General features: G+C 43.6%; 1 protein-coding gene across 3 annotated transcripts in view; it reads right to left on the bottom strand.

The window, feature by feature from the left end:
* Positions 1–26539, bottom strand: part of ANKEF1 (ankyrin repeat and EF-hand domain containing 1) — a 250905-nt gene extending 224366 nt beyond the window's left edge. For 2 of the 3 annotated variants that reach the window (XM_085612665.1, XM_085612663.1), the window contains exon 1: positions 26404–26532. The gene's annotated coding sequence lies outside the window, so the exon portion shown is untranslated. Of the gene's footprint in view, positions 1–26403 lie in introns of all 3 variants that reach the window. The other variant, XM_085612664.1, reaches the window with a different exon arrangement.
* Between the last annotated feature and the right edge of the window lie 550 nt (positions 26540–27089).

The raw sequence follows: 27089 nt of genomic DNA, 5'->3' as shown, positions 1-27089 counted from the left end.
TCGCATGTAAAGAAAAATACAGGTCAAAGAAAAGTCAACATGAAAAAGAAACAGTCATTCAAATATTATTCACATGAAGATTACACTAAGAGTAAACGGTTGCTCAATACCTTTTTTTATTGACAGTGGTGCGTTGATAAATATTATGTCTGAGGAGAAATACAGTGAGCTATCTCGATTGCCAGGACTTACGCCATTGAAAACCAAATGTATGCATGGGCTGCATTGAAGTCATTCAAAAGTCACGGTTCATTTGTAAAAATGATGAAAAATAAGAAAACAAAAGTACAAGCACCAATTCATGTACTTCAAGGTACGGCTTCAAGTGCCTCTTTACTCAGTTTCAGCACAGCTGCTGATATGGAACTGATATCCATGAACTAAAACATGAATGCTAATCAGAAAATAGTACGTCAGTTCCCTTCATTGTTTCATGGGTTAGGAAAACTCAAGTTATGAAAGTACAATTACACATTAATGAGGACATCCACCCTATTGCTCCAAAGACTCAGATGAAGTGCGTTTCATCTATAGGAAGCTGTTGAAAAAGAACTTGAATCCTTACTCAAGCATGATATCATTGAGCTTTCCACTGGTCCAAGGCCATAGGTTTCTCCCGTAGTGGTGGTACCCAAAAAAGACAAAGCTGTACTTATCTGTGTTGATATGCGTCAAGTGAACAAGGCAATTGAAAGATAATGACATCCAGTTTGGCATGATAACACAATTGAATGGCGTGAAGGTTTTTTCTTGCCTTGATTTGAATAAAGGATATCATCAGTTGGAACTAGAGAAGGATTGCAGGTACATTACAACCTTTTCTACACATATTGGTCTATTCCATTATAAATGACTTATATCTCAGAGGACGTGTTGATCTGTCAAAACGCTGACGGATAGCCCGTCCGCCAAAATATAAATCCCATTATACCTTATGGGATTTATATTTCGGTGGACAGGATATCCGCCGAGATCTAAATCAGGCCCTGAGTTATGGTGTGTCATTGGCTGCCAAACTTGTGTCATTCCAAGTACCATACATCCCGGCATGAATGCTTTCAATTATAGAGATGACATTGGTTTTCGGACCTACATGGAAGGAACCTGATAAAGCTCTCAGGCAAGTGTGTCATTTGCTTGCTGATGCAGGCTTAACTTTGAATGCTGAAAAATGTGAGTTTCACAATACAGAGTCAAAGTTCTTTGACCATATCTTTTCTGATGGAGGTATGACACCCGATCCAGCTAAAGTACAAGCATTGTCCACTGCCCGTCCCCCACAAGATGTTACCATGTTACATTCATTCCTTGGCATGGCCAGCTACTACTTAAGATATATACGAGACTTAGCTACCGTAAGTGTGTCGTTAAGAGGCTCAACAAAAAATAATGTTTCATTTTATTGGTCACATGAATGCAAACAAAGCTTCAAGAAATTCACACAAGCCATTGAGAACACTACTGAAATGGCAAACTTTGATCCAAAGCTTCATCCTGAGGTTGTTGTTGACGCAAGCACAGTGGACACCCAAATACTCAAAGGCATATTGTGGCATATGCAAGCAGACGTTTGTTTGAAATTGAAAGTGCTTATTCACAACCTGAGAAAAAATGTTTAGCAGGGGTTTCGGCATGTGAACATTTCCACATATTTATGTATGGAAAACCGTTCACGCTTGTGACAGATCATCAAGCACTGAAGACCATCTTTGGCAGTCCAACGGCAAAGACGCCGCATTGCATTGAAAGTTGGGGTCTACGATTACAAGAATACAACTACACAATTATGCACCGTCCAGGGAAGATAAAAACCCTGTCGACTACTTCTCATGAGTTCCTCTACAGTGGAATGTTACTCCTTCCAAGATAGCTGAAGCCTACATAAATTTCAATGTGAAATCAAGCACACCAGCTGCCATTTCGCTGAAACAAATTGTCACTGCCACGAATCAAGAGAGTGGCATGTTAAAACTAAAAGACATTATTACGAATCAATCTTGGGACCAGCACACTCAAACTATTACCAGTGACATTGAGTGCCAGAAGCTAAAAAATGTCAAACATTAACTGTCCTTTACTCAGGAAGGCATTATCCTGAGAGGTTTGAGAATTGTTATTCCAGAGAGTCTGCAACAACAGATAATTTAAGTGGTCCATGAAGGACACTGTGGAATTGTTGCCACAAAACTAGCTCTCCGAGACAGAGTCTGGTATCCACATCTCGATGAGAGTGTTGGAAGAGAATTGAAGGCCTGTTATCTATGCAACTGCCTTTCATCGAAAACCACTCAACAGACCTTAAATATGTCACAGTTGCCACAGCATGTATGGGAAAGATTTGCTGTTGACTTCTTCAGTTCTCTTGACAATGGACATCACTTGATGGTGATTGTTGATGAATGCTCCTGTTTTCCATTGATAGAAGATCTCTCAACTATCACTAAAGAAAGAGTCATCAAGAGATTGTACTGCATCTTCACGGGTGTTCGTGCTAACTTAAAATCTGACAATGGCCCACCTTTCAACAGTCGAGAATTCATAGACTTTGCCAGTCATCTTAATGTGAAGCATCAAAAGAGCACACCTCTTTGGCCACAGGCCAATGGCCTTGTCAAACATTTATTGAGTACTCTCAAGAAAGCTGTTCAGCATGCTGTAAGGGAAAAGCTCGACCTTAAAACTATCTTGAATTCTACTCTTTGAGCTTACCGCTCGACCACAGGTGAAATCCCTACAACCTTGATGTTCGGGAGAGCTATGACGGCCAAGTTACCTCAATGGAACAACAGCAGATCACGTACTGAGGAAGATACCCATATAAAAGACTTGGATCACAAGCATCATCCTGTCCCCGTCCTGAAGGCTGCCTCTCAGCAGAAGGATGCATTCCATCTTGAAATACCAGTAGATGAACTAAGCATAAACCTCTTTTAAGTTCAGAACTAACCGTGACCCATCTCTTTTCTTCTCACACTAAGAAGATGGAGCTGTGGAAACATCGAGGGTGACGATAAACCAAACCTATAACCCCTTTCTCTAGGAGTACTTGTATTTCTGAATTGATTAACTCTTGCTCTTGTTGGGAAAAATACATTTTCGGGGGAACCCTGCTGAGGGGTCTCGTAAAACCTCAACTCATACCCCTACAATGACTCGAGAACCCAGAGTCCTGAGCCAACATCTGCCACTTGTTTAGAAACAGACTGGTCCTGCTCCCCAAAGTTACCTCTGAGAGAGAGATACGCCTCACCTGTAATTCTATATTCTTGGGAGGATCCCTGTGAACCTCTGTGCTGCCTTCTTCTGAAGCGGTTCTTTCCACTGCGTGATCTTGATGGATGAAAGGTGGTGTTGTAGGTGCACTCCTGTCAGACGCCTCGACCATGTGGGGAATAGTCACGATGTGGTCATTGATAGAATCCCCGGTGGACGAGCGCCGTCTGAAATATCAGGCCCTGCCAATAAGAGATTGGCAGAAGACTTTCTTGGGGGGCAGTTGGGCCTTGTCAAGTGTGCTATAAGTCAGCACAAACTTCGCCAGGCCCTTGACAAAGGAGGTGCCAAAAAGGAGACACTGGGCTATGGGGCATGCCTCGAAGGATTTCAGTTAATTTAATTTGGGATATATCCACATGAGGATGGAACGTCGGCGTTTAGTAGAAATTGCGCAGTTCGCAATTCCCAAAAGACACATGGATCGTTGGGCCCATCCAAATAGGACATCAAAATCAATGGGGGTTGTGGGATCCCTGGCATGGAAAGCAATTTCTGGAATTTTAGTAAGGGGACTTGTGACATCCAACAATTTATACTGGCAGTTGCGCCAGACCCTATCTAAACCCTTCTTGGGCTCTTTGGAGTACTTTTTAAGAAACATGACTATAGTGGGATCCACCTCAGGGGTTTTGGTCACCTTGCCGGGAAGGTTCGACCTGGTTCATCCCAAATAGAGGCAAGCCCTTACCTCCTTGTCAAAACTCAGGCATATATGGGTTTGTACATACTCAGTCACCTATTGCGGTGGGAGCCAGCTGGTTGAGCAAGGGTGGATGATGTCGCCAGGCTCGAAGTCAAGGACCTTGGGGAGCTTTCAGGATTCCGTACAGGACCTCATGCATCTTGTCTAACTGGGACCTAGTTTACCTGCCTGGTTACTTTAATGTTTTCTTATTGGCTGCTGTCAAATAAACAGACAAGAAAAAGAAGCATAATTGGAGCCTCTGGTCCTAACATAAAATTGAGGTGTAGGTACTATTTGCGAATCACTTGCCCATTTGCTTCAGGGTTTATGATGTCACCAGAATCACTCATGTGCAATATTGGACCATACTACACACTCACCCGTAAAATATCATCCATATATATATAAATATATTCATGTCAGTAAAAAAACGAAATGAAGCCCCATAAAATTGTAATTTGTAACAAGTGTACCAGACTGTGGGCATTCACTTATTTATGACTACAGTGCAAATTTCAAATTCTATATTATTACAGTTACTTCAAATCACAAATAAATGCCTCAAGGACTACTTATCAATAACTTTACAAAGGAAGAGAAACATGCCATTTCTCACGAAGTCTACTCAGTATGGTTTTATCTCATACATGGAAGATTTAACCCCTTGTGTCATGGTCTTGATTAAAATCATTTGTTTATAACTACTATGCATCATATACTATACAGGCAGCTCCTCAGAGAAATACACCATTAATTACCACTGTTGATGTACAGAAAGGTCATAAAGACATGCTGGAAGCTTTGCCTTGTGTGACTTATGGCCCCTTTGCTCACTCATCAATGGTAATACTAAGCATTTTACACGTTGTACATCTTCAAACATTTTTTATATCTGAATCATGAAAAATGGTTATTCACATTTTGGGATGTATATGTTGTTACCTGAAAGCACAGAAATTGGAAAAATTTGTCAAACTGACCAATTGTCCCTCAGGGATATAACTTTCATTTCGTCTTCTCTGCTTCTAGTTATTCTAGTAATAAGACGTACTAATTGTAGTTACCCACACCAACTTCCAGAACACGTGTTTCTCACAAACGTACTCATAAATACAAACACAAAACGGGGCAAAATAGAAGACACTTATACAACCCACAGAGTTCCCAAATGCATTATATAACCTGCACATTTCTCAATCTGCTTCCTATACTTTAGCTAATATATAATTTCTTCTTTATCATGTTACTGCTTTTCAGTCTGGCTAGACACAGCATTAGCATCTATGTATGGAAGTATCGTAACAAAAAACATAAACAGCTAGTTACCTGTGGTAACGATCTTTCTGGTGGATACTCTATCTAACTGCAGATTCCCTCCCTGTAGAATAATCCTAGGCATCAGACTGAATCCGGAAACTTCAAACCTCTCACGTCGCCCATAGGGGATGCTAGCTTTGTATCAACATCAGGAGTGGTGTCAGGTGATGTTACTGAAATCTACCCTGGCGTAACAATGTCAGTTTTTATCATTTTTTTCTCAGCCTTCGAGGCTGATGGACTGGCATCAACATTGTGTAGCACAACACCACATTGAATATTTGGGGGTGTTATTCATTTTCCCTAAACACATCCATAACATGGGGGGGTGGCAGACAGGTTGGTGAAGAATCTGCAGATAGACAGGGTTTCCACCAGAAAGATTATTACCGTGGATAAGTAACTTTTTTTTCTGATAGATACTTCTACTTGCCGATTCCTCACCTGTAGAATAGATTACAGAGCAATAATTTGAAACTCCACTTGCAAGAGCAGAAATGGTGGATTTAGCACTGGTGGAATGGACCCTGATCCCTTCCGGCAGGTTGCTTCTTGTCAAAGAGTAGTAGGTCTTGATACAGAGGATGATCCACCTCGAAAGAGTCCGTTCCTGAACTGCTTTGCCGTTCTTAGCCCCACAGTATCCCACGAAGAGCTGGTTATCCAGTTGTGTATCATGGTGTGACCCAGGTAGTAGTTGACTGGCTGACTAGGATTCAATCTATGAAACCTCCCCTCCTACTTACCTGGATGGAGCAAGGGATTAAAAGATGGAAGGGCAATGGACTGACTCAGGTTGAAAGGATTCAGCGCTTTTGTCAGGAAAGCAGCCTTGGTTTCCAACACCAATTCGTCAAGTTTAAGGGAGGTAAAGGAAGACAGGAGTTTGCAGCCCACTCACCCTTCTGACTGAGGTGATAGCCACTAAAAACACTGTTTTCCAAAATAATATCCTTAAGGAACAACTATGGATGAACTCAAACGGAGTGCTCATTAGTAAATGAGGCCACAACTAAAGGGTCATTGGGCCACAACTGAAGGGGTTGGAGGATTAAGATTTGCCAACCCCTTCAAAAACTGCATTGCAATAGGGGATTTAAAGAGGGACGGCTGAATTGGAAGGCAGAGAAATGCTGACAAAGCTGACAAATATATCAACAAAGTAGGGACACAGGGGTAAGTTGAATGAGGTCCAGTGTACATACCCCGTCAACTAGTGATGCAAAAAGGTACAGGGTTCCTCTAACAAAGAAAAGAAGGGGAAAGATGTATTGTCATATGTCAAAGAAAATCGGGCCTGGTCATCAATGAAGCAGGTCGAGAACAAAAGGGGGAAATCCCTTGTTGGAACTAGGGCTCTTACACACCCAGCAAGCTAGGTGTCATGCTTCATCATTTGAGCCTGCCCCTCGTCAGGTCGGCGCTGCAATACCTGACGGGCACCCAATATTGGGGCTCTTTGGCGGGGATCTTTTATTCCTGCCGAAGGGTGCAGTGGGGGTAAGGGGCCCTAGAGTGTGTAGATGTGAGTGAAATATAAAATAGGTGCTGTTAGTCCACACGTGAATTTTATTAAAGTGGTAAACAGCCTAAGTAAAAGCAATAGGAGTTGAGGTGGGTATAGAAACTAGTGATTATGTAACTAGTTATGCATGCCCTACTCTCAAAAAAAGATCGACATGTTTCGTGCCATGGTAGCCAGAGTGGTCAGGGCACTTCCTCAGGATCAGTAATAGGAACTATCTACAAGAATAGGTACGTGAGCAGGCTACATACCTAACAGGTTCAGTAAGGTAACCTAAAACAAAAAGACGAAAAAAGTGACAATGAACAACACATCGAGATGCACTCATATGATGAAACAGAATCTTGTCCTCAAGAGGCAAAGGGTGTTATTAAAGATAATAAGGGGAACAAAAGGGTGGAACAAGGGAGTGGCTCAAGATAACGTTACACGGGGCACTCATGACAGAATACCTGCGGGCTAACATAGCACCCTCAGGCCTTATTGTTAACAACTTCCCTAGATTATTCTTAGATGACGCCACCTTCAAGAAAGAATGGTCCCTAGTGGCATGGAAATGCACTAGGGACTGGCTAGTCTTAATAATCAATACCGCGAGAAGATTGGCTGATGCCATCCTCGTGAGGATCCAAATCGCTGAAGGGGCTTTGAAAACTGCCATTCAGATCACGGCATATAAAACCAAACTTGCAGAGATCAACACTGAGATCGCTGAGATCAAAGATTACTTAATGAAACAAAAAATAACCAAACTACAGAAGGATATACAAAAGTTTGATAAGGAGAAAATATATCCGTACCTCAAAGCTGATTACACCTCAGAAAAAACAGGCTACTCCTCTGATGACACCTCAGAGAGGAGAGACTCTAGTGATAGCAACTCCAGCACTAACAGTTGGGGTAGCAACAATTCTAGGAGGAATCAGCGCACTAATAGGTTCTATAATGGTCCATCATTCCATGGCCCCCCTATTTTCCAAGGTCCACCACCACCACCACCCTTCTGGCAGTTTCCCCAATATCAACAATGCCCTCCTCAGTTCTTTAATGGCAACACCAACCTTTTTTAGGCAGAGGCTGGGGCGCAACAGAAGAGGTGCACAAAAGCAGGTCCACTGGCAAGATCCACCGACCAGCGGTATGGACACCAGGAGCAGAACGAAGGACAAGAGGAACTAGTAGTTAATCTTTCACACCGTGTCCTCGCAGTCCCTGAGAAATCACTACTGCAAAAGGGTCTGGGTTTTGTCCCCACCCCGAGGGTAGACCGTTTTAGAGGTCCACAATCTGTTTCGCAAGATACGACTGAAATCCTACTTTCAGGATCAACCACTCATGGAAGAGGGCGACTCAGGATTGAGAAACCCCTCAACATTTACCCACACAACAACATGGTCCCAGTAGAGGTCCTTACATTTGAAAAAGCAGTCATCAAAGAGCTTAACCTACCTCACAGAGAGACACCTTTCACAACCTTACCAAACAAGAAACCCTTATACTCAAGAACCTCTCAGAAGACACTTCAATCACCATTAAACAGGCAGATAAGGGTGGAGCCATTGTGATCCAGTCTACCACTGACTATGATAAAGAGTGCAGACGCCAACTCTCTAATGAGAGATACTACACTCCCATAGCGTCTGACCCCACCCCTCGCCTCAAGACTACTATTGCCACTTTGGTACATGAGGCGGAATCCAACTGTTGGATTACCCACAAAGAAGCAGAGTTCCTGATGACTCGAGAACCCAGGACCCCGTTCTTTTATACCCTACCTAAAATCCACAAGGGGACTACCCCGGTACCAGGCCAGCCGATTGTGTCTGGCATTGGCTCGCTTCTCGAGACCCTTTCTAAGTTCTGTGATCATTTCTTGCAACCCTTGGTACGAGACATCCCCTCTTTTATAAAAGACACTACTGATGTCCTTAAGATCATTGACCATTTCACAGATACAGGTGATGTTGACTATCTTGTCACCCTGGACGTGGAGGCCCTCTACACTAATATTCCTCAGAGGGCCACCTTGGCTGTTATTGAGTCAGCCCTACGAGCACTCAACTGGTCGTCATCCACACCCATAACATTTATTGTCGATTGTGCTACCCTGGCTTTGACTGAGAATTTCTTTGAATTTAATAAACAACTCTATCATCAAAGCCAGGGCACTTCGATGGGGAGCACCTTCGCTCCTAGTGTAGCGTGTCTCTATATGGCAGCTTTTGAAAAGGATGTGATTTTCAACACCTCGAAGCCTTTCCATGGTAACATTACACTTTGGAAACGATTTATTGACGACATACTGATCTTTTGGCATGGTACACGCACTGACTGTGTAGACTTCATCAAATGGATCAATGAGCAGAATGAATTTCTCAGATTTTCCCACACAATATCAGAACGTTCAATACCATTCCTAGACCTGAACATCACATTACTTGATGGTACTCTCAGTACAACTCTATATAAAAAACCCACCGATCGCAACAGTCTATTGCGTTATGATAGCCATCATCCCAAAATGTTGAGGGATACCGTTTGGCCAGTTTCTACGCATTAGACGTAATTGCACAAGGCTGTCTGATTATAACACAGAGGTTAGAGTTTTATCATCTAATCGGAAGGCCAGGGGATATCACGAAAGACAAGTTCATAACTCTATGAAAAGAGCTAGGAACAACCCACGAGAAGCACTCCTTGAAACACGAACAAAACCCAACACTGACATACTCACCTGTGTCACTTCTTTTACATCGGATTCTACTAGAATTAAGAAGATTATTTTGAGAAACTGGAACATTCTAGAGACGGGCAGTTACCGAAGCCTAGGTTTGCTTATAAAAGAACACAAAATCTCAAGGACCTACTGGTCCACACAAGACCAAAGCCTAATATGACCAACAAACAACGCACTATGTGGGACCTACCCACAGTAACTGGTCATTTTCCCTGTGGCTCATGTGTGGCCTGTAACTCGACCACTATTACCAAGGGCATCACTTTCAAGAATGATTTCCACTGGGTCCTGACCAGACACACTAACTGCAACACTAAAAACTGTATTTACATGATTACATGTCCATCTGACCTACATTACGTAGGTATGACCACGCGCACGATTAAGACCAGAATAACGGAACATAGAAGTAATATACGCTGTCAGAGAGTTACTACTAGACTTTACTCACATTTTAAGGAAGCGCAACATCACGCTGATTCGATGAGCTGGGTAGTCTTAGAGGCTCATCCGCAGATTTCTAAACATGCACTGTTCAGGCATGAGCAGAGATGGGTCCTTAGATTATCTTCACACCTGACGGGCTTGAACGACGACATCCCATGGGGTGCACTCACTGGATGAGATCCTCCCGCCCTTAGCTTTATTTTCATCCTCCATTCTCTACTGAATGACAACCCTCGCCGTGTTTAACTTTGGCGGGGTTGGGATATACTACCACCTCCCACACACGTACTGTTTCCTTTGTCATATACTACTTTGAGATACCTTTTGAAGGGTTTCCCCATCGGGCGCCAAATTGGCTTCTTTCATTCCCTTCTTCCCCTTTACATAACCCTCCAGGGTATGTTATGCGCGTCCCCGCGCTTTTTTGACCTGATCATTTATTAATTATTATTATGATGGACATTTATTATCAGTCCCCCCTGTATTGTTTTTTCAAGTTACATTGTACTCTCCATGATCGGTTCTGTGCCGGTACGGACCCATCCGGTCCTGTTTATTACTTTTTTGAACTTCTACCCCGTTCCAATATGGCCGCCACGACCGGAGCAGCACTGCCGTGCATTGGGATACGCGCATTTGGTCACATGACGCCATACACGTCATCAGCCTGCAGCATATCAGGCTTGTACCACGTCCTACCTCTAACCATCCCAGGTCCGGCGGCAGGGGTAGGATCAGGAATATACACGTTTCACGACGCTGGTGAGTACCTTATGCCTCCCTTACATCAATCCGGATCCCCATTGAGGGGAGACTTTTATTGAGGAGCGGCCTTGAACTCACTCCATGTTCGATACTACTTGGGCGCCACCGTCCATGATTCTGCTTGCTGCCATGAGGGGGGACGGCGTTGGTGCTTGACAACAGGAGGAGAGCCCGGTCATGTTACCACACCTCCTCCCTTGCGCTCGGCCACCGTACTGTCCGCCTCTGGTCACCGGGTAACCATGGCTGCACACCACACCGCCCTTGATAGTGTTTAACTGGCTGGTGGTTTGCCCTGACTCTCTTTGGTCTTTCTCTCCCCCTAGGGGTCCGCTGATTAGCCACATACAGTTTTCTATTTGCCGTACTCGGTACCGTGCAACTCTTAACCAATTTTTAACCCATGTCCTCACCCCACTGGCACCTGCCTTCAGGTCCCACATTGGAGTCCTCGCATATCCGCCGGTCACTGCGGCAAGATTTCCTTGATAGCAGTTTAGGTGAGTGTTCCTACAACTGCATTGACTACACCTTTTACTGTGAGATACCTTATACCCTCACCCTTTTTGGCTGGTACATCTGCGCACCGCCTTTCCTGTTTTTAACCTTGTTCCCCCCTTTTGTTCCCCTTATTATCTTTAATAACACCCTTTGCCTCTTGAGGACAAGATTCTGTTTCATCATATGAGTGCATCTCGATGTGTTGTTCATTGTCACTTTTTTCGTCTTTTTGTTTTAGGTTACCTTACTGAACCTGTTAGGTATGTAGCCTGCTCACGTACCTATTCTTGTAGATAGTTCCTATTACTGATCCTGAGGAAGTGCCCTGACCACTCTGGCTACCATGGCACAAAACATGTCGATCTTTTTTTGAGAGTAGGGCATGCATAACTAGTTACATAATCACTAGTTTCTATACCCACCTCAACTCCTATTGCTTTTACTTAGGCTGTTTACCACTTTAATAAAATTCACGTGTGGACTAACAGCACCTATTTTATATTTCACTCACATCTACACACTCTAGGGCCCCTTACCCCCACTGCACCCTTCGGCAGGAATAAAAGATCCCCGCCAAAGAGCCCCAATATTGGGTGCCCGTCAGGTATTGCAGCGCCGACCTGACGAGGGGCAGGCTCAAATGATGAAGCATGACACCTAGCTTGCTGGGTGTGTGAGAGCCCTAGTTCCAACAAGGGATTTCCCCCTTTTGTTCTCGACCTGCTTCATTGACGACCAGGCCCGATTTTCTTTGACATATGACAATACATCTTTCCCCTTCTTTTCTTTGTTAGAGGAACTCTGTACCTTTTTGCAACAAAAGCTGACAAATACCCTTTGACAGTGCCAATTGCGCTGCTCCTCTGGGCAATGGAAAGTACAAACTGAAAGATATGAGACAACATAGCCTTCAAGGGGTCTATGTTGTTTTCCCCGCACCATGCAACAAAGCTGCCCCATCTTTCAGGCTAAACTGATTTGGTGGAGGGGCGACGAGCTGAAAGAATAACGTCCCCAGGCATGAATGTGGAAACCTTGGAGATTGGGATGCAGCAACATCCGTTCCGACTGAGAGAAGATGTCAAACCTGAATGGCAGCTTGGGTGAGGAACAAATGCAGAATAGCCTAAGTACTACATAATACACCCTCTTTGGCCAATTCAGGTGGAATTGGTTTGTACCCAATTGGCACATTCATTTTACTTGTAAGTCCCTAGTAAAGTGGTGCTACATGTGCCCAGTGCCTGTAAATTAAATTCTACTAGTGGGTCTGCAGCACTGATTGTGCCACCCACCTAAGTAGCCCTTTAAACATGTTTCAGTCCTGCCATTGCAGAGTCTGTGTGTGCAGGTTTATACTGCCATGTTGATCTGGCCAGATAAACCTCTTGCCACACCCAAATATTCCTTTCTAAATCATATAAGTCACCCCTAGGGTAGGCCCTGTACAGGCCAGAGGGCAGGGTACAAAACAACAGGACTTGTAATTGTATGTTTTACATGTCCTGGTAGTCAAAAACTCTTAAATTTGTTTTTCACTACTGCAAGACCTACATCTTCCATAGGATAACATTGGGATTACCTTCTTACATTTTGTAAGTGTAATTTACACTGGGAAGATATAACTGGTTCATGTTTGGTGTCTCTGGAATCCCAATATAAAATCTTAACTTATGGTGAAGTCGAATTTTAAATTACAATTCTGAAAATGCCACTTTTAGAAAGTTGGCATTTTCTTGCCTTAGCCATTTGGTGCCTGCAGCCTGTCTCTGGTCGCATGTCTGGCTATAGTCAGAAGTTGGGGTTTGTGTATTCGTCTTTGGCAGCCACAGACAATAGGAGCTTAGGTCTGACTTGATGGGCCATCCTGACAGGTTGGGAGAAGGGAGCTGGGCTTATATCTGAATAAGCTGTGTCCTGTCCCCACACCACAAAGAGCTGCATACTCCCTGTAGTTGATCTGGAGCCAGGGTTGACAGGGCAGGGCATCTGTGCACTGTAAAGGCAAGCCTCTGGAAGCTTCTCCCCACTTCAAAGACACAACTGTGTATAAAAGAAGGACCTCAGACACCACCACTTCAGTATACTTCTGGACCTGTGGATGCTCTGCCAGGAAGAAGGACTGCTGTGCTGCTGAAAGGACTGCCGCCATGCTGGACTGCCACCATGCTGGACTGCCACTCTGAAGGAGCTGCTGCACTGCTGTGCTGACCTGTTGCCCACTGCACTCTTGCTTGGGGAAGAAGAACTGAACCTGGAACCAATCTTGAACCCAAGACCCCAGAGTCTGCTGGCCTCCTGATCTGAGCTTCAGGGACTTAACAGGCTCCCCACAGCGCCGGGACCCATCTTCAACAAGCTCCTGACCGCCAAGATGCGCTTCTCAGGTAATGGGCCCTTGGTGTCTCTCTCGAGCCCTTTAAATCAAGCTTTTTGGTTCTTTGAGACCATGAACGGGCCTGTTCACACTGGAATTGCACAAAGAGATCAGGTAATGATGCCTTCAAGAGATTCTTTTTGGAATCAATAGAAAAACAAAATGTAACAAAATACATTATCCTTAAGCCCCAATTGGTGGCTTAATACAAGCAAATGTTTTGAAATTAATTTGTGCATTAAACAACGAATCAATCATAAAACTGAAATACATTCAGTCAAGAAAACAATAATACAACGGTGTATACTTCAAAAAGATAGACTTTATATTTAAAAGGGTACATACTACAATTCACAAAAAGGCAAAAATAACTGAAATGAAAATGTTCCTATCATGAATATGTTTGCCATAACCCATTGCACATATTGAATAGGAACAACATCATTGACTATACAAGGACATTTTCCGGAGACACTAATGACAAAGAAAATGGGTCAAATTGTTGACGTTTTAGTCTTTATAGTGAAGACATCTGTAAGACCATCTTCAGGACATAAGTTCTTTTGTGTACTGATGACTCTGATAAATTGGGAGCCTAATCGTGAGTTCAGAATCATATTAGATGGCAGCAAAAATAAAGTTTGTGAAGAAAGTCAAAAACTAAAGTTTACTTGAAATTGGCTGCTAGTGGGGCAACCACTCACTACAGGTTTTTTATTTTCATCAAGAGGAGATGCCCGTACTAACAGAGGTTTTAGTCTTCCACTGAGTCGGAGAAGTGCCTATTTCTTCCTAGTCGTCCTCACTTCCAGATTGAATGGGAAAAGAATCAGCGCAAGCCACCGCATGTTTGTCTCGTCACACAGCAAGCATCATCCTCATCCCCACAAATTGCAGTTCTGGCACTAAACTTGAGAAGGTAAACCTTCAGCGGTACTAATCTGGGACTGTATCTGACCCTTGCTTCATCGTGGTCGGCTTGGACTTTTTGGATTTGACCAGGTCTAACATGACCAAACTTTATGCTGTTAGGCACTATATTGCAGTTTATTCTTTAAAAATTCATAACTCAGGTTCAACTGATTGGATTTTTGTCATTTTGCTAATTAAATTAAGCTCTATTTTTCTAACCTGGTGTAGGATCTTTTGCGTGGTGTTTTTTCACTGTGTTACTGTTTTACGTGTTGCACAAATACTTTACACATTGCCTCTTAAGTTAAGCCTGACTGCTCTGTGCCAAGCTACCAGAAGGTGAGCACAGGTTAATTTTAGGGTTGCTAGTGCTTTACCCTGACTATGATTGTGGTTACTGCTTGACCAGGGCTCACGCCTCAGCCAATCAGAAATCCAATTTCTAATAGCCGCTGCCACTTCCATCACCTTGGTAAATACTCGAGGTGCGCTGTTAAGCCAGAAGGTAACCCACAAAGTGCAAATAATTTTCGTGGGACCACAGGCTAGGGTCAGAATCCTGAACTTTTCCTATCTGTAGAAGAAGTTCAACTTCAGAGGTCCAGGATCGGATGCAGACCGAAATCCAAGGATACAAGGAAATAACAGGAGTAATACACACCCTTGACCCTTTTCCTGCTCCAGCACTATCTCCACTGCTCCCTTCAGAAGAAGTACCTCCTTCTCCTCTTGCTTTAGGATGGCTAGGTGCTCTGGAGAGGGAGCGGAAGGTAGGGGTGGGGTGGGTGGTAGAACCTTAAGGAAAGGAAGGGTGTAACCTTTTTCTACTATTAGAAGTGCCCACTGGTCTGAAGTAATGGCCTTCCAAACTGGCAGAAAAGAAGACGCTTAACCTCCCACAGGCTCCGAGTGTGATTGGGGAAGGGTACAGAGACTGCTTTCCTTGGGTCAGGGAGGCTTGCAGGAGAGATTCATGGCCCTTACCCCTGCCTCTACCCTTGTATAGGTGGACCTAAGTGCCCTCGGGCTGTTGTGTCTCGGACTGATAGGGTAGGGGCTGATGAAAGGAAAAGCCCCTCGGAAATCCCCCAAAACTCCGAAATTTCTGGCAGTCTCTTTGGGGTTAAGGCTGTGGAGACCCATATCTGGCTGTTGCCTTGCTGGCCTCATTATTCGAAAAGAGTCCTGGGTTGTTTGTGTTCCGGTACAGGGTGAACTGGCCTGGCAGTTTGAGCTGGAATATTCCCACTGGAGCAGGCTCAAGACTGTTTTGCATATGGCTGGCTCCATCTGAGGTGAAATGGTGTGCAAAATAACTATGTACTGGGATGCGGCCCGAATAATTACCAGTGATGGAGATTATTTCAAGCATTCCATCCATTACTTTTTTGGATACTTTAGTGTGCTGCCCAAAGTGGGACAGTTACATACTCTGTCACAGGAACCAAGTTATACCTGACTGATGAGCCCCTAACTATGGCAAAACTGGTTGTGGGTTGCTTGTGTTTCAATTCTGGCAGTTTGGGCTGGGCAGTTTGGGCTGGGCAGTTCCCACTGTAGCAGTGTCAAGACTGATTTGAGGTGGCATGGTGTGCAAAACAATGATCTAATGGGAGTATATTACCAGTGGCTAAGATTAATTCAGACATTACATCCAACAGTTTTTTGTATACGTTGGAAGGAAGGCAGGAGCAGGTGTTGGGCCACAGGACTGGTGCTGCACAGCGCCATCAACATAAACATGGGAAAGTCGATAGGTGCTCCAGCTCCAAGAGGTGTACTAGAAGGGCCCAAGACCTTGGTGAAGATGTCAAGCGTCGAATTAAGGAACGCTGTAGGGTCCATACCCAGCGCTGGATAGTTAGGTAAAGAAGGATGTGGTGCCAGATGGCCTAGAAATGACAGAGCTGTTGCCAATGGGGTAATTGGAAGGTCGAGTCTGGCAGTGGAAAAGGCTTGGACCAACAGGATCTGGGTCAGATGGCTCCACCATGACTAACTCCAGCTCTGAGGATAAAGATTGTGTGGGAGACTGGGATCATCTAGGGGACTTACTTCTTCCATGCTTTTAGTGCTTCCTATGTTTCTTTCTTTTTATTCCAGAGGAATGCGAGGAGGGAGAGCTAGAGCATGGACTCAATCAATGATGACTTTGTTTGTTATCATGTGACCAGGCCTTGAGCAGTTTGGCCTCGCGCTCCCTGATGGCCTTCGTGTGCATACTCTGACAGGAGTTGCTAGAGCGGGAATTGTGGTCCGAGTCAAGGCACCACAAGCAAACGGTGTGCGGGTCCATAATGGACATCTGTCCCTCGTAATCCCTGCAGGGCTTGAATCCCGACCACTAAGGAGACATAGTACTGCACTTTTGGATACATTTGCTGTGAGGAAAAGCCCACATCTCTCAAGAGAGAGCGAGCTCCAGCTCTTTGTTAAAGGCGCAGGAAAAAACGATCTAACATTGTTATGCCGTGGTAGGGCCTATATGGCTTTGGTGATGTCATCTGACTTCACTTCCAGTGTACATATAAAGCCAGCACCCCCTACTGGTGACGTGAAAGCTTTGAGGTTTCCAGATCCAGCCTGACACCTGGGATTATTCTGGAGGTGAGGAACCTGCAGGTAGAAGTATCCATCAGAAACAAAATACTGAGAAGAGCTTTCAGTGTTGACTTAAACAGTTATATACTTTGTATTGTGATTTTGCATTGGTGATCGGGCTAAAAACGTTTCTCTCCTTGACCGCACTGCAGTGCTTCCCTGACACAAATGCTGCCCCAGCACTTTCCATGAGAACTGCAAGTCTAACAATCACACACTACCAACACCAATTTTCTAACAGCAATTTACCACCACTCGCAGAGTAGCAGTTTTGCACTACTAACATCCCTCTCATACCCATCATACTCTAGCATTCTAACTCTACAGACAGCACTCGTATGCCTCACAGAGTAGCGGTTACTTACTACCAGAAACACAGTTACAGCTGACACAAAATAGCAGGCTCTACCTACCAACAGCATTCTTGTGTTCCTCAAAGGAGGAGCCACACACTAACAGCATCACTCACATCCTTCACAGATTAGCAGTCATTCTACATACAGCTTTCTAACATCCTTCAGAGTAGTGGTTTCATAGTACCCTCACAGAGTTAACAGTCACACACTAGGCAAAGTGCTTTCACACCTCTCACAGAGAGCGCAGGCAAATAAGCCTGAGTGATAACAGAAAGTGCTTCTTCGTTGATTAGTGAGTTTGTGCATGTGGGTGAATACAAGAATGAGTCAATGGGTGGATGAATAGATGCATGAGTGCAATGATGAGAGACCTTGTGCATGGATAATGAGCAATTGAGCGCCTGAAGGGATGGTGTGCACAAATGGTCACATCCAGGCACTTTCAGCTATAATCAGCTGCGGCCGCTGCAGGTAATAGCGGTGGGGCTGTGGGGCCAGGTGAGGGGGGATTTCGAGAGATGACCACGAGGGAAAATTAAATAAATAATTAATTTTCCCTTCATGGTCGTCTCTCGAAATCCTCCCTCACCTGGCCCGCGGCTGTTTATAAAGCTGCACCTATTGGTTTTGCAAATGTTTGTATCCATAATCTGCCATCTCTACCCGCTAAAGTAAACATCCCTGTATGCTTGGACCACTGCCACTCATCCAATGCCTCATAATAATTTTCTTCACCACAAACATAGCCCGCATGACAAACAACTTTTCAACGTTAGGGTGTGCTCCATTACACTCATCCCTAAGCACTTCAATTTGATTAAATTAATTACAAGTATTTGGTTTCAGAGTCGTCTGGAGCTGCATTTAATCCGATACCTTTTCACTGAATTACACAAAGTGGATGAAAAACACTCTCCACAAGTCAAATGAAAGTGGTAATGTAAAAATGTACAGCACAATATAATCAAAGAGTCCTCTCCTAATTACAAGTCAATTACTGTGACACACTCACAACAACCAATGGCATTAATTTACTTTAAAATGGGGCCCTAAACTACAGTCAATGGGCCTACTTTCTCTGTAAAGATACACTACATTACAATACAAAAGGGCACAGTTCAAGCACAAGCTCTATAATGACAGACGGTCTCTCAACCAATTACATGTTGATGTCAGGATCCAGTTCTTAAAAGAGCAGCCATTTGAAGAAGCGTCAACAGTTAATGCCTGCTCCTCAGATGCAACTAGGATTGTCCCGCCATACACCGGTACAAGATCACCAGCTATCGACCGTACAGAGAGCTACTCTGTTCAACGTCATTAAATCTCTCTACCATGTGGGGTGGAGTGGTTAGAGATTAAGATATTTTGGGGCACACTTCTGGAACGCCCTCCCTGTCCCATTCAGTTAATAATCTAATTTGGGCAAATTGAAAACAAATCTTAAAACTCCCTTATTCTAATTTGTCTTTTTTTTTCAGGTAGTGAGTGACGCTACACAACCTTTGACACTGATCGCATAAAAGAAATTATGAAACCCCTGGAAATCAATGTAAAAGTAATACATGTATATTAAATTTGATCTTTAAATATACACTAGTTTAACAAATTCACTGAAGAGATTTATGAATCTGAGGAGATCCTGCTAGGCCTGCCTCGATGGTTCAGAGAGGGCCATAATGAGGCATGGGTAGGCCCACGAAAAAGGATGCGAAGCGATCTAAAATCAATCTAAAATCAACTGAGGGCTTCGGGACAAACTATGTTAGATTTTGATCCTTTAGTAACAGTGATTTTAACTGATAGTGTGTTTCTTGTGCAGTGAGACTGGTGTCTATCAAGATTATCTACAGTATACCAGCACCATACTCAAGCAGCGTGACAAATTGTAATGCTCTGTGCACAGTGCACTATGAGTAATATAAGAGCAGGAACAGACTACATGATATGAATACAGACCATATCAGGTGCATACTGGCTGTGTCCACAACACACCCGGCTTGGGTGTTTGGCTGGCCCGAGGGGGCCCGACAAACAGTCATACGCACTTAGAGCGTGCAAACCACGCCTGCCTCTACTCTGGCCAGCCCAGCCCTGCCCTAATCTGGCTCTGAGTCCGCACTGAGAAATAAAATGAGAATAATGTCATGATATTATCATTTTCATTTTGAACTGCTCAAAGAGCAGTGGGGCTACGCACCTACGCCTTAGCGAGGAGCCGCCACTGTGGATGGGTAATGATGAGGGGCAGTAAGGCGTTTTTGGGGTTCAGGGATGGGTACAACATAAGGGTAGAAAGGGGTTTTTAGGGGTTCAGGGATGGGTAGTATTTAGGGGCAGTAAGGAATTTTAGGGATCAAGGATGCATACTGCTTATAGGTAGTATGAGGGTTTTTAGGGTTCCAGTACAGGTAGTTTAAAATTAAATTATATTATGCACAACAAATAAATGCAATAAAATTATAATTAATATTAATTTACTTTTGAAATAATAGTGTAATAAAAAATAATTAAAATCAAAAACAGATTAATGTGTATATATTTATAAATTTATATACATGTGTATAATTTGCATATATGTATGTGTTTGTGTGTTTATATATGAAGTAATGCTTACCACCTTACCTACAATGTAAAGCCACTCCCAATGTAAAGGACCACCATTTAAAATTACTCCCAATGTACTTACCTCGAAGTAATGACTTCCAATGTGACAACTTGTAATATAACGTCTGATATTCATCTTTACAGGTAAACTTCCAGTTCTCCATTCTAGTGGGTAAGTCCTTTATCCTAACAGAAGAAGCCATGTTGTAAGATCCAGTTAACAGAAAATTAGACTGCATTAAATAAAAAAATCTTAATGCCCAAGCCACTTTGCCCTCTGGGCTACCAACTTCAGTATCTATAATACTCTGTCAAAACTGTCAGACTTTCAGAGCTCTCTTTCAGGTTATCAAGGTGAGCTCTGAATGTTCAAAACTACTAAAAAGAAGTAGAGGAACAATATTGTGTTACATAAACACTGCTTCAACTCTGGTAGTCAAAGCTTGTATAGCAACATGTCATCTAATCCATTTATGGCATTGGCACACTGGTGCTTACCAAAAGGTGGTTGCCGAAAAAAAGCCTTTCCAGAGAGCAAAGATTTTTAGTAAAAAGTAGGAGAAGATTCACAAACATTCAAGAAAATTAAACATTTCCATTTTGCAACAGAAAGGTCTCTTCCTGACAGCCATCTACAAGACAACAAAGATTTGACTCCAGCCAGAAACAAACGTCAAGGGCTCAGGATCCAATCTCATCAAAGCAGCACTCAAGAGTCAGCGGTCATGTCTATATTCCTATTAGTCCAGACTATCTGGTCATGGTCCCCATTGCTTCTTCCAGGAGGTCTAGCAGGAATGTACCTTAGACACATTGGTCCCCTAGACACTCAGCAAGACTAAAGCATAGAATTTTCCTCTCTTGATCCAGGCTCAGGGACAGTCCAGACTGAGGAGGGAATTAGTGTTCCCAAGGAGGAGGTGGGGGAGGGCATTTATCCAGTGTTCCATATTCCAAAGGTTGTGAGTAGTTTTAGATTAGGCATCAATTTCAAGAGTTAAACATATTTATCCAAAATATTGCATTCAAGATGGAGAAGCTCAAACACACCATTCCCGAGGTAGCTCCAGGGAAGATCATGGAAACCCTACTGGATATGTAGCCTCACTTCTCATTTCTTGAATCCCATAAGACACTGAAGTCCTTACTTTTCGAGTAGTCCCACTAAGCCATATGTTTGTGTAAGACCAGGGTTCTCCAGCCTTATCACTAATAAGAGCTACGCATGTTCAATGAAAATTATCCTGAGTTACTAATATTATTAGTGTCGTACACACCAAAAAAGATTACATTAGTGGCCACCCTATGCAAGATTACCAGCCGTGGTCACCTCAGTGCAAGATTGCCAGCAGGAATGTAAAAAAGGTTTGGTCAGTTTGTAATGCCTCTATAAGGGTATTACATAACGACCACAGCTGCAATGCCCTCTGGCATCAAGGTATGCAGCATACAGAGAAGGTGCAAATTGCCATTATTGATTGTTTATGTGAAGGAAGGTGTCCCCTCCTGCACATAAACAATTGTCCCTGCAGCATAGGCACCCTTGCAACATGGCGGCATGGTGCCTACACTGGCGCAAGGCAGCCATTTTCACGCCAATGCTAGGGTAAACAAAGGGGTGCACCATATTCTTGTGAATACGGCGCATCCCTGCGTTTTGGAAATGTTGGAATGCTGCGCTGCCTAATTTGGTGCAGCTCAGCGTGCCGACATTTTCTTCTAAATGTGCCCCGATGTGTCTAAAGTTATTTTGACTGTGGATGTTGGTAGTGAGAAAAGTGTTATCGCCAGTAAGAAAGGACATTATTGTTGGGTACACATTGGCAAAGCTGAATTAAAAGTCATGGCTGACTCAGGCTCACCTGTTACCATGTTGTCTGAAACCACTTTTATTTCTCTTTGTTCAAATACATTGATGACAGCGCATGAGAATATAGCTGCTGCCTATGGTGATTTCGAAATTAAAACGCTGGGGTATTTTGAGGAAACGTTCAATTGTGCTGGAATTTTGCTAGGAGGTCTATATTTACTAAAATTGATGTGGCTATAAATGGAAAAGGCATTATGGGGTGGATAGATCAAGGCAGGCTGGGTTTTATATGGAACTTGCCACTGAAACTCAAGTGATGTTGGTGGAACAACAAGGAGCTGTCCTGATTATTTGGTGATAGGATTGGTTTTGTGAAAGGTTGTGAACATCAGATTATTTTAAAGGATAATGCTATACTTGTGGATCATAAGATGAGAGCTGTACCGTCGGGTGTTAGGGAGGATTTCAAGAAACGTCTGGAGGAATTAAGTGCAAATTATATCATTGAACATGTTAATGCCTCTGAATGGTTGGGCTCTATTGTTATTGCTAAAATAACAAAAAAGATAGCCAAATCAGATTATGTGGTTGTTAGAAATGGGAGTCTCTAGTTGGCAGAGGTAGGTAGCTTTGTCCAAATAGGGACCCTTGCTTCTAGTCAGGGTAAGGCCGGGGTATACACACTTTAGATAACCCCTGCTCATCCCCTGGGTAGCTTGACGCGAGCACACAGGTCTATCCCAAAGGCAATGAGTAAAGTATTTGTACCAACACTCACAGTAACATAGTGAAAACACCACAAACTGACACCACACAAGTTTAGACAAATAAAATATCTGTATCTAAACTTAACAAGACCAAAACGACAAAAATCCAACATACACAGTTAAAAACTTGGCTTTCTAAAGGTTTCAAGAACTTGTACCATAGATAACTATGGATGGATGACTTTTACACAAAGTACCTGTAGTTGCGTCAAAATTCACAAGGGCAAACAGCCGCAGAGTGAAGAAGCGTCGAAAACAAAGAGATGCGTTAGTTTCTGAGACCTTGGGGAGGCGATGAGACAGTTCTGCTGCACGCAGAAGTGATGCGTCTAATCCGGTCTGTAGGGGGAAGTGATGCGTTGATTCTTTGTGACGGTTCCGGTCCGCAGGTGATGCGTCGGGAAAACTTGGCGCATAGGTGCGATGTGTGGAAATCCGTGATACGTTGGTAATCGATGCGGTGACGGCAAGCAGCGCTGCGTTGGTTTTCTACAGCCGCGACCCCTCGATGTGTCGATTCTTGCAGCGGCGACAGGCGCTGCATCGGTTTTCGTAGCGGCACGGCAATGCATGGAAATTCTTCTTGCGCCTCGGAGATGTGTCAGAAAAACAGACCTAAGAAGAACGATGCGTCGTTTTTGTAGTTCTTCAAGTTCCTTTTCTCTTCCAGCTCCCTAACAGCAGCAACATCCTCCAGAAGTCCCATACTGACACAGACTCCTCCTGGCAGGTTAGAACTCACAGCAGAAGCGTTCAGGGGAGCTGGGGGTGAAGTCTTTGTGTCCATGAGACTTCAGAATAGGAGGCCAGAACACACTAAATGGTTATACTATTGTTTTTGCAAAGGAGCAACCACCGAAAATTCCATTAAATAATTGCAGGATGTGTTCAGTGTTGAAGGCTTTCACAAAATTATCGTGACAGATAATGGCACACATTTTGTTTCACAACATATGTGTTCTTTTCTCAAAAAGCCTGACATTCGTCATTTCAAGGTTGCTTTGTATTCACCCGCTTCTAATGGATTAGTTAAGAAAGGTAACAGAATCATTAAAGAGGGTAAACAAACTGCAACCTCTTCCAGGCAAGATCCGCTGGAATTTGGACATAACAAGGTTTGGGCATACAATACCATCCCACACTCAACCACAGGTGTTGCACCTTTCACTCTTCTTAGAGGAAGAAAACCGCATACTCATGTAAATCCCAGTTGGTTGTGTGAGACAGACAAACAAGGTTATGTTTACACTTCTCTCAAAGAATATGTACAATTAAAACAGGATAACATGAAACGTGATTTGATGCTGGTAAGCACTCTGTAGATCATCCTTTACAAAAAGGTGATTGGGTGCTTATTAAGAATCGGAAGGAGGTGGCGAAAGGTTGTTCAAGGTTTTCATCACCAATGTCCATCATTCAGGTGACCAAAGACTCACCTCTTCTTGATAATAAAGGGTGGTGGAACAAGAGGGCTCTGGTCAAAATGTCCACTTCTCAAGCTGACGTCATTAATAAACATTCCACCTGCAATACTGAACATGGTGACTAGTTTGACTGGCACCAGGAAAAGGAGGTGGGTTCAGGTTCAGATGTGGGAGCCCTTATGAAGCAAGTGGCCCAACAACAGGTCACAGACATATTTGAAACATGTGAGGCATCTAGCAAAAGGGCTTCACGCCAGAGACAAATACCGTGGAAGTTAAAAGATTATGTATTAGAATAATGTAGCTTTTCTTTTCAGCCTTATTGTTTACATGCATTTGCTCCCTGTGTTATAAGTAAATAGAAATGTATTATATATGTACAGTTTCGGTGCAACTTAAAGGAATAGGTTCTAAATGTATTTGTGTTATCTTTGCTGCAATGTTTTCCACATGCAATTATTTTGCAACGTTACAGTATTTCTCATTGTTTCGTTATTTGTCAACCTTCATTCTGCTGAGAGGGATGATTTTGTAATGATTGTATTGTTTCCTGAAGCCTCGTGCCTGCACGTGGCTATTATCATCTTATTGTCATTTGAATAATCATTCACGAGCGAAGCTGCTTAGCTGTTGGGAATCGCCTAGGCTAGCAATGCCACTGTTGGCGTTGGATTCACGCAGATGGACGGCTCCGGTCGTGGGTGCTTGGATGTCCCTTAATAAACTTACGTTTACCTCGATTCCGGCTCACCATCGTAATATCGCAACTATGTAAACTAGTTTTTCATTATAATGTATATGGACATATTTTTATAGAAAAAGGGAGATCTTGCATTCAAGTAATTACATTTACTAATAGCTTTTTCTTTGTTGATCTTGTGAGCTCTGTTGATGCTCATGAGCTTTGTCAGATGTCTTTGCATTCGGATTCCAGATCTCAAACTGTTAGATCAGCCGGAGACAGGGATCAGCGCACACTGGATGTCGGCAGACGGGCTCCTGTTCTTCCTACCAATTGTTATGAATACATTGGTCCATTAATCAAGCGCTTTTGGTTCCAACGGTGTTCTTACACGCTTCAAAACCTAGTCTGTCTTTCAGCCAATGGCATTTCTCATTGCACTAGTAATAGTTTTGTTTTGACCATTAAGAGTATGAGTTTAAAAAATCAAATTGTGAAAAGTGCCTTAGGATAAAGTGCCAGGACTTGCTAAAAGTGTCACACCTGTGGCCACTTGGCACCTCAAAAACTCATTTGGGGAGAATCTACTATCCTTTTGAACGTGCTTTCTTACACAGATTAACAACCATTACTGGCCAAAAGTGTTTCAAAACATTGTATTTATACTTTTTGAAACATAACAGCATCGGTCTCGTTCAATTGAGTGTGCAATCATAGATGAGAACATCAGCGAGCAGAGCGATCATGAATAAAGTTTGGTGGCATGCAGCATATCAAGAATCTTGTCATACCTTACAGTTTATGAGGCCGGCACATGGACAACACATCACATTTTGTTACTGGATCGATTATCAACAACTATTCACTATCAGTATCCGGACTTTACTTCCACGGTCGGGATTGATGTGGCAGTACCATACTATAAGTCTCAGGCTATGTATTCTACCAAACCAGATTGTTCATTGAGTCCTCAATTTCGGGAGATCTGCTCCACCCCAACATATCAGCAGCATTAATGCCAAGAACTTCCTGTGTGTTTTACATACCCATAGTCCAACGGCGCTTGTAGTGGCGTTGAGTCCAGCCTGGCACCAGTCTTAATGCTAAGTTTTTCAAAAACCTCAAACCAATATCGATTCCCTGCTGGGCACTCCCACGCCGGGTGATAAACCCCGCCTCCGGGGCAGTCATCTCTGACATCTTATATGCATCGTAAAGCCTCGCTTGTACATTCTAAGCGGGATGTGGTGTGTCCTGTATAGGTATTTGAAGTGCTTAAGCCGATGCCTACCGTTAGAAGACCCACTTTGCTCCAGCAGTAGGGCCACGTGTCATCTTTGAGACTGTGACCCGTATCCTGGTCCCAACTAGCCTCTGCCTCACCTTGAATTGCAGTCCTCGCCATATTCAGCATAACTGTAGCATACATAATTGACACTAATCTGGTGGGGAGAACCTCTGAGATCAACAACGTCAACAATTTCCATTCACCTGGTTCGGCTGGGCATGCATGAAGGAACCGCCTCCTATCTGAACGAGACAGTCGGTAGTATAGGAATATGTCTAACGCATTGTAAGGCCCCAGGTCCTCATACTCCTGCAAGAGAGACTCACCTGTTGTGACGTTCAAGGAGAAACCTCGCCTTAGGGTTTGTGTCGATCACCCCCGGTGGCTGGGCAGTGTCAGTAGCTAGCTGTCCCTCCGCTGCCTCTGCGAGGAGGACGCGGAGGCTAGCAATCACAGGGCGGGAGTGTTGGCAGAAGGCAGGACGCTGTGTTCGATTACCATAGCAACGGCACCGGAGAGTAGGATGCGCGCGCCACTCTTCTGGCATTCTGCTATTGTGTCGGGATTTCGTCTTTGAAAGCTCATTGGTTGATAGGCGGGACCAACTCTTACGTCACCCATATCGGAACAGTCTGTGCTACACAGAGCGTGCACGTTTTGCACTAACTTAATGTTGCTGTGCTCGCACTCGCTCTTCATAAAACCACACCACTGTTAGTTAGTTCGATGCGTATGTTAGACCCCCACAGTACAAGGGTGGAGTGCTTCGGTGTGGTCAAGCCTGCTGATGATAGGCAGTAGGTTCGATTGCTCTTGATTGGTGATAAATTAGGGGCAGGATTAAAGATTATTAAGTATTGTGACCTTACATTTTCTGGGCCCAGCAACATGTGCTTATAAGAGCACAGTACACTGAAGGGACGATTTCAAAAAACATTTTTGCATAGCGCTATTTGATACCCTTGCCGGTAAGTTTAAGCAGTAATGGGTGTGAATGCATTTCACAGCCGTA

The sequence above is a fragment of the Triturus cristatus genome, chromosome 6, assembly GCF_964204655.1.
Source record: "Triturus cristatus chromosome 6, aTriCri1.1, whole genome shotgun sequence".
NCBI classification, from domain to species: Eukaryota; Metazoa; Chordata; class Amphibia; order Caudata; family Salamandridae; genus Triturus; species Triturus cristatus.
The sequence above is the reverse complement of the archived record's forward strand: the minus strand, read 5'-3'. Positions and strand labels throughout refer to the sequence as shown.